The 6,771-nt window shown below is 36.9% G+C and overlaps 1 protein-coding gene across 1 annotated transcript in view; it reads left to right on the top strand.

Annotated features, from left to right (window-relative positions):
* The first annotated feature begins 3,867 nt into the window (after positions 1–3,867).
* Positions 3,868–6,771, top strand: part of LOC114351653 (uncharacterized) — a 30,707-nt gene continuing 27,803 nt past the window's right edge. Inside the window, exon 1 of the mRNA XM_028302936.1 lies at positions 3,868–4,156. The gene's annotated coding sequence lies outside the window, so the exon portion shown is untranslated. The remainder of the gene's footprint in view (positions 4,157–6,771) is intronic.

Genomic DNA, 6,771 nt, shown 5'->3' with positions numbered 1-6,771 from the left:
TCATGGAAAAGTTCAGAGGCGTATCTATTTTGGAGAGGGCATGTAAGCTTGTGTTGAATTATTTGGAAGCCTTTTGGAAAGTGCTTAATAAGACTCAAAAACTTTGTTTTGACTGCCCTACCTTAACTTTTCTTCGTTAGCGCCTATTTACCTCTAATTATGTAACAGCCCCTTTCACTCAGTAAAACGACAAAATTAAGAATTATGATCAAATATTGCCCAAGTCGAGTTTAGAAATATTAGTATTTTTTACTTAATATCCAATCAATATTATTAGATATTTGAAAAACATCGTTAGTCATCTGTCATTATTTTGTTTAGTCTCTTTTAATTGTTCCGAATATTAACACTTTTAACTTGTCCCCGTCTGACAGGTAGTCAGTCTCTGTCTGTCTGTCAGGTAGGTATTTTCTTGGAACCTAAAAATTCCAGTGTTGTTTCGAGTCTTGCCTCCATTAGTGGTTATGTGACACCATAAAATATCAGCTTCATCATCACTATCATTATAGAACTTTAAAGTCTCGCTCTTTGACTTCCAGAACGATAGACGATAGATTATTTAGATGATTTGTAGCTGTATGATTAAGGCCTAATTAAACTTACCTAGCTCAAATCATAGTACAAGTATCTGACTCTATATCACTTCTTCATCTCATGTTTATCTACCTAGATACTGTCTTGTTGGTAGAGTCAAATTATTTAACAGCCTAATAATGCTGACGAATAAATTACTTGTATGTCTTATCCTCCATTAGGTAGGTACATTACTTTACTTTAGTCCATCCCACAAAACACAGCTTCTTTTGGCAAAACATCTAACTCCAAACAAAACCTCAATATTTGCATAACAAATTATGCGAATGGCACAGGTTCTGTTAATTACCATCGAGGCCGAAGTTTGGAAACGATTTGTACCAGTTTCATTCATTATTTGATGTGTTGAGTAACAAGCTGTATGAATGGTTAATGAATAATTATGTACATAAGTACCTACACATGATTGTTGGTGCAATGGCGTAAGGATGAGTCAATGTTTAAGGAAGTTAGTTTTGTTGTCATGTCAAATTACGTAAATAATTAGTGGAATATCAGGAAAAAGGCAATCGACTATTATCTCATAACATTTGCTTTTGCCTCTATCATTGAAGCCTTTGTTCAGTGGGCGTCCCGTGGCTGAAATGATGATGATGTTGATGAAAATTAACATTTGCGTATCACCGGATGACCTATGATTTCCCTTGCCCTTTTCCCCTTAATCTACATTAGATGGGTTTGTCCAATAACAATTTGAAGAACTTTCAACTTTGCAAAGGCTCTTGTGAAAACTGAACTACGTGTAACTAGAAATCTTTTTGTTTTAGAACTTCTAATTTTGTATAAAATTGACACTTCTAATAAAATATTAGACTACAGTGAAGAAATACTCGCATTACTAACATAGTTGAAGTCATGCATTAATAAGTAAACATTTATGCATTGTAATTTTATTTGTACATACAAATTAACAGAATATAAACCTAACACATAGGCTTATATCAAGTATATTTTATGCAAACAATACGTAATAAGCACATTCAAAACAAACGTACACGCCACTCACATTGGCAATGACGTTAAACGCAGGCTGACACATTTGTATATTCATATTCACCACATTGTTTAAATTGTTTTTTATAGTCAACATACCTATCTACTCAGTTTTACGCATATCTTTTCAAAGTCACTCGTATTATAAACGTGTAACAATGTTTTTAATGGAATAGCTCAGTCAATCTCACACATGTAGAGTCCAAAATCGCGTCTACGCAGATCGCACGAATAATTGATTAATCACAATGAAATCAAAGATAAGGTAGGTACTGGACTTTCCCCTTATTATCACACTTACAATCTGTAAAATTTTCTTCAACAAGACCAAAGTTTCTGCTAACAATGACAATTTTTTTCGATTGAAGAGTAGTGGTAAGGTAAGGCACACGAAATCATAATTCGAATTATGACTCCAATTATTGTAATAGCTCGCGTTTCATTTCAATTAATAAATAGAGAAACACGGGTCTCAATATGTTATTTTTTATATGAGTAACTTATGTACTCACGGCTTGACGTTTCGGGCTGCTATGCTGCAGCCGTGGTCACAAGCAGACTGGCTTCTCGCGGCGTGTCGTCCGTTCGGGCAGGTTTTTATTAGTAATCTAATTAGTTTTTTTGTTACAATGGGGTATCGCAACTCCCTGGGTTTTCTGGAGTTATTTCCTAGCGATAAAACCGCCTTAATTGTGCAGATTCTGATTTTTTTTCATTTGTTCACAGTAACAGTTTTATGTAGAGTGCTGTGAAGAGTATCTGTCATCTATTTAACTTAGTACCTACACTTCTTTTGTTTACCGTTTAGTTTAGTAAATTAAGCCCAATAGTTTGTGTCACGTTTGTTTAAGTAATCGTGTCACACCTTGCCGCAGTAATTAAAACGTTGTCATAACAAGGAACTAGATTTGATCAATGTGGTCATACGCCCACTTTTAAAACTGACCTTAGAACCAATTTTAATTAATGCGTAATATGATTTGAGTATCATTAGCATTTTGCATATGATTTTAATGGTTATTGACTTCTAACTATGACAATTCATTCATACCAAGTATAAATAATGCTCATGTTTTTTTTATATTTATTGGGTACTAGCAGGCCTGGCTCACTCCGCGCGGTACATCCGATAATTACCTACAGCGAAGTGCCCCGCCGGCGGGTATTATATCAGTCGAGTGTCACGCGCGCGCCCGTCAGGACGCTGGCGTGCGTTGTAGTATGATTATAATTCTATGATCGAAGTATTATTTAAAAATGGACATCGTTCGTTTCGTTTCAGNTAAAGAAACACAAGTTCTGATAGTGGGTTTTCCTCCAACGATTTTAAAGCTTAAACTAAAGGCATAAAGTTATTATTTTGAGCTAGGTTGGTATTCTTATCTTCGTTCTCTCTTGCTTTTACTTAAGGAAAGGTACAAACTCATCATCGGGTCATTAAGAGGCTAAGAGCACGACCCTCTCTAATTCACCAGAGGCAAATGGAGGATTTGTCCTACACTCCCCACGCTGGCCAGACGGGTTGGGGAGGCCTGATGTTCGCATATTTGTACATCAGTCGCCGTACAACATCCATGGGAAGAGCGGGAGTGGACATTCTACTTACTCTGTAAGAACCACAGACAGTGCTGTTTTCTTTCAGCACTGGCCCATTTATTGTCCCGAAGCAGTGCTGCAGTGATAGGGTTAAACTAATATTTGGACATGGTAAAAGCTCTAATATAATGTATGTATGTATTATGCATATTTGCAGAATATAAAAATGTATTTTACGAATTTTTAAGATTCCAGATTGCAGATCCTATGACAGTATCTTTGGTATCTTTCCCTGGTAAAGAATTATCAAAAATTAACATAGTTTGAATAATATCTATTTCCCATTTTTGCAACATTTTCTTTACTACTCCGCCCCTATCGGCTGTAGAGTGATGTTATGCTGCGTTTACACTGCGCGGAAATTAGCCAAGTCAAGGCAAAAAAACAATGGAGTGGGGATGAATTAAGTATGAATGAATTTCATCCCCACTCCTCTGTTTTTTTTACTTGACTCGGCTAATTTCCGCATAGTGTAAAAGCAGCATTATAATGTATAGCCTAAGCCCTTCCTCGATAAATGGGCTATCCAACACCAAAAATACTTTACAAATCGGACCAGTAGTTCCTGAGATTAGCGCGTTCAAGCAAACAAAGTCTTCAGCTTTATAAATTTTGAAGTAAGTACGTATAGATGCTCATACGCATTTCAAACTTAAAGTGCCATCCCTAAGCTCAACGCAAAACGGCAAATACCTCAGTATCGTTTAGCTACACAAGACATGCGTACGCGTCGTTTAAACAAAAAAATACGAGCACAACCTTTTTTATCAATTAAAACTTGTTGACGATTTTGTTTTTAAATTCAAATTCTAGAACGAGTTTCGTCTGACATTTTTGAAGTTTTTAAAAATAAATCGTGGAAGTGGTGTTAAATTGATGATTGTGACAAGTTTTAAATTGTTTTTCTTGACAATGATGGTGATAATATCGTTTTAATTGACTGTGGATGATTTTTTACCGTGCTTCGACACAGGTGAGTTGATTGTTTAGACAAAGTACTCTTTATAAGCAATACTTACAGTATTTTTATTAAGCTTTGATGTTTTTATGCCTCCCCAACCCGCGTTTAAAATTTTCCATTTGCTTCTGGTAAATTAGAGAAGATCCTGCAATGGAGAATATTATATTTTATGATCTGATGATGATGACTTTTATTTGCTATTTCTAAACAAAAATAATGGTTTGTCTGTTGTTTTGGAAACCAATAACTGTTAGTAATATAGTGACCGAGTTTCTTGCGCTGCTTCTTCTCAGCACTGGCCCATTTATTGTCCCGAAGCAGTGGTAGGGTTAATACTGGGACGTGTAAAAGAGCTTTTTAAAAGCTCACTTGCAAAAATAAATGAATTTTGAAGTTTAAAGATTTAACTTACTTCGTTCTATAAAATTATCGCTAAGGAGTTTTTATTTTTACTAAAAACAATAGAATGAAGCATAATTCATTATCACACTCCACATTAAATTAATTTGTTTACAAAACTAAAATAATATTAGGTTTGTCAGTAACTTGGCGTGGCGCACATCTTGCGTCAAAAAAAGTAAGTTCGTTCGTTCGTTTCTGCTGAAAGACATCCACTGCAGCTGGACAAAGGCCTCCCCCAAGGATTTCCACAAACATGGTCCTGCGCCGCCCGCATCCAGGCACCTCCCGCGACCCTCACCAGATCGTATGTCCACCTAGTGGGAGTGGGAAAAAGTTACCTTGACATTTTTTTCGGCAGACCCGATAGTTTAGTCGGGAAGTTAACAAGAACTGAACATGTATGAATGCGTACATTACACCGATTTGCTATCAGCCGATTCCTCATACAAATACAAATTAGAAATCGGCCGGAAAAGCTGTAGTCTGGTGGGGATACTCTTGCCCATTTTATGGGATCAATAGGATCTTTTCGAGTCCCAAAATAACTGTCGAACCCCGGACGACGAATACGGACAAACTTGGCCTTCACTGGTTGGGTTATTGTGGGATCAATAGGATCTTTTCAAGTCCCATACTAAGTGTCGAACCCCGTACGATGAATATGGACAAATTTGACCTTCACTGGTTGGATTATTGGCGGTCAAGCTGTAGATCCTGGCTACAGAGGAGTTGCAGCGGTGGGAACGAGAGGTGGGAATAGTCCCATGTTAATCGTCCTGGAACCTGCAACGAATATAATTAGAAGAATATAGGAGGAGGAGTTAGAAATAATCTAATGTAATAACTCAAAGGTGACATAGTGATCTATCAACGCACAGCCCAAACCACTGGACGGATCGGGCTGAAGTTTAGCATGCAGGTAGATGTTATGACGTAGGCATCCGCTAAGAAAGGATTTTACGAAACTCCACCCCTAAGGGGGTAAAACGGGATCCACGTGTACGAAGTCGCGGGCGGCCGCTAAGTATAATCTAAAATCGACTTGCCTCCGTTAACTAACTACTTATTTAACTTAACTGCGCACTATGCTATAATCCCTATCTATAGACACATCCTATGTATAGAACATTAACCTGCATGCATCTCATCTGTCATTAATTCAATCCAACACGCACACTGTGGGAAACTCCGCTATTTGTATGATTTTTTCTTTGTTTAACTAAACGTAAGTAATCCGTACTAATATTAATACAAAAAAACTCTGTCAGTCAACCATTTCATACATGAACCTTCGATTTATGTTAAAACTCAGAGAAAACGTAGAATTCAGAGTAAATCATTTCGGTTTTGAAACGCGCGCGTTCACGCACGAGAAAAAATCTGTGAAAATTCGTTTCAGCCGAATGACGTCCACTGCTGGACAAAGGCCTCCCCCAAGGATTTCCATAACGACCGGTCCTGTGCTGCCCGCATCCAGGCTCTTCTCGCGACCTCCACGTCGCGATCGTCGGTCCACCTAGTGGGGGTCTGCCCACACTACGGCTCGTGGTCGCCACTCGAGAACTTTTCTGCCCCAGCGGCGATCAGCTCTACGAATGTTCTTTCTGTGATACAATGACATCACAAATGATGATAGGTACTTATACACAATGTTAGTTCGAATGAAGCAATGATAGCTCGTGTCATTTAATAAAAAACTCATAAAAACTCGATTTTTTGTAAATAGGCTTTTAAAAAGCACTTTTACACGTCCCAGTATTAACCCTACCACTGCTTCGGGACAATAAATGGGCCAGTGCTGAGAAGAAGCAGCGCAAGAAACTCAGTCACTATTGTCAGCCTCTTCAAAATTTTACAAGATTTAATATACTTAAACTTAAAGTACCTAATTATGAGTATTTGTTATGATCATCTTTCTGAGGTGAACTTCCAAAATGTAGAGGTCTTAAAACCGGTTACCTACTTAATATGTGAGAATTTTTTAATGTTATTATCATTTAAAGTAGAAAAACAATAAGTAATTTTGAATTTTATAAGTAGTAAGACAATAGTTACCTATAATAAGACAATTCAAAATTCCCATTAGCACCTAATTTAAATTAAAAAATATTTTTCAAAAGGATGTGGAAGTGGTAAAAAAACTTGTAAATAATTTAGTGTTGTATCTCAGTTCACTTTCGATAAGATAGGAAGTAATGATAATATACTATGTTTAAAATACGTTT

The sequence above is a fragment of the Ostrinia furnacalis genome, unplaced genomic scaffold (genome assembly GCF_004193835.3).
Source record: "Ostrinia furnacalis isolate ACB-3 unplaced genomic scaffold, ASM419383v2 OfSCF0092, whole genome shotgun sequence".
Taxonomy (NCBI): Eukaryota; Metazoa; Arthropoda; class Insecta; order Lepidoptera; family Crambidae; genus Ostrinia; species Ostrinia furnacalis.
The sequence above is the reverse complement of the archived record's forward strand: the minus strand, read 5'-3'. Positions and strand labels throughout refer to the sequence as shown.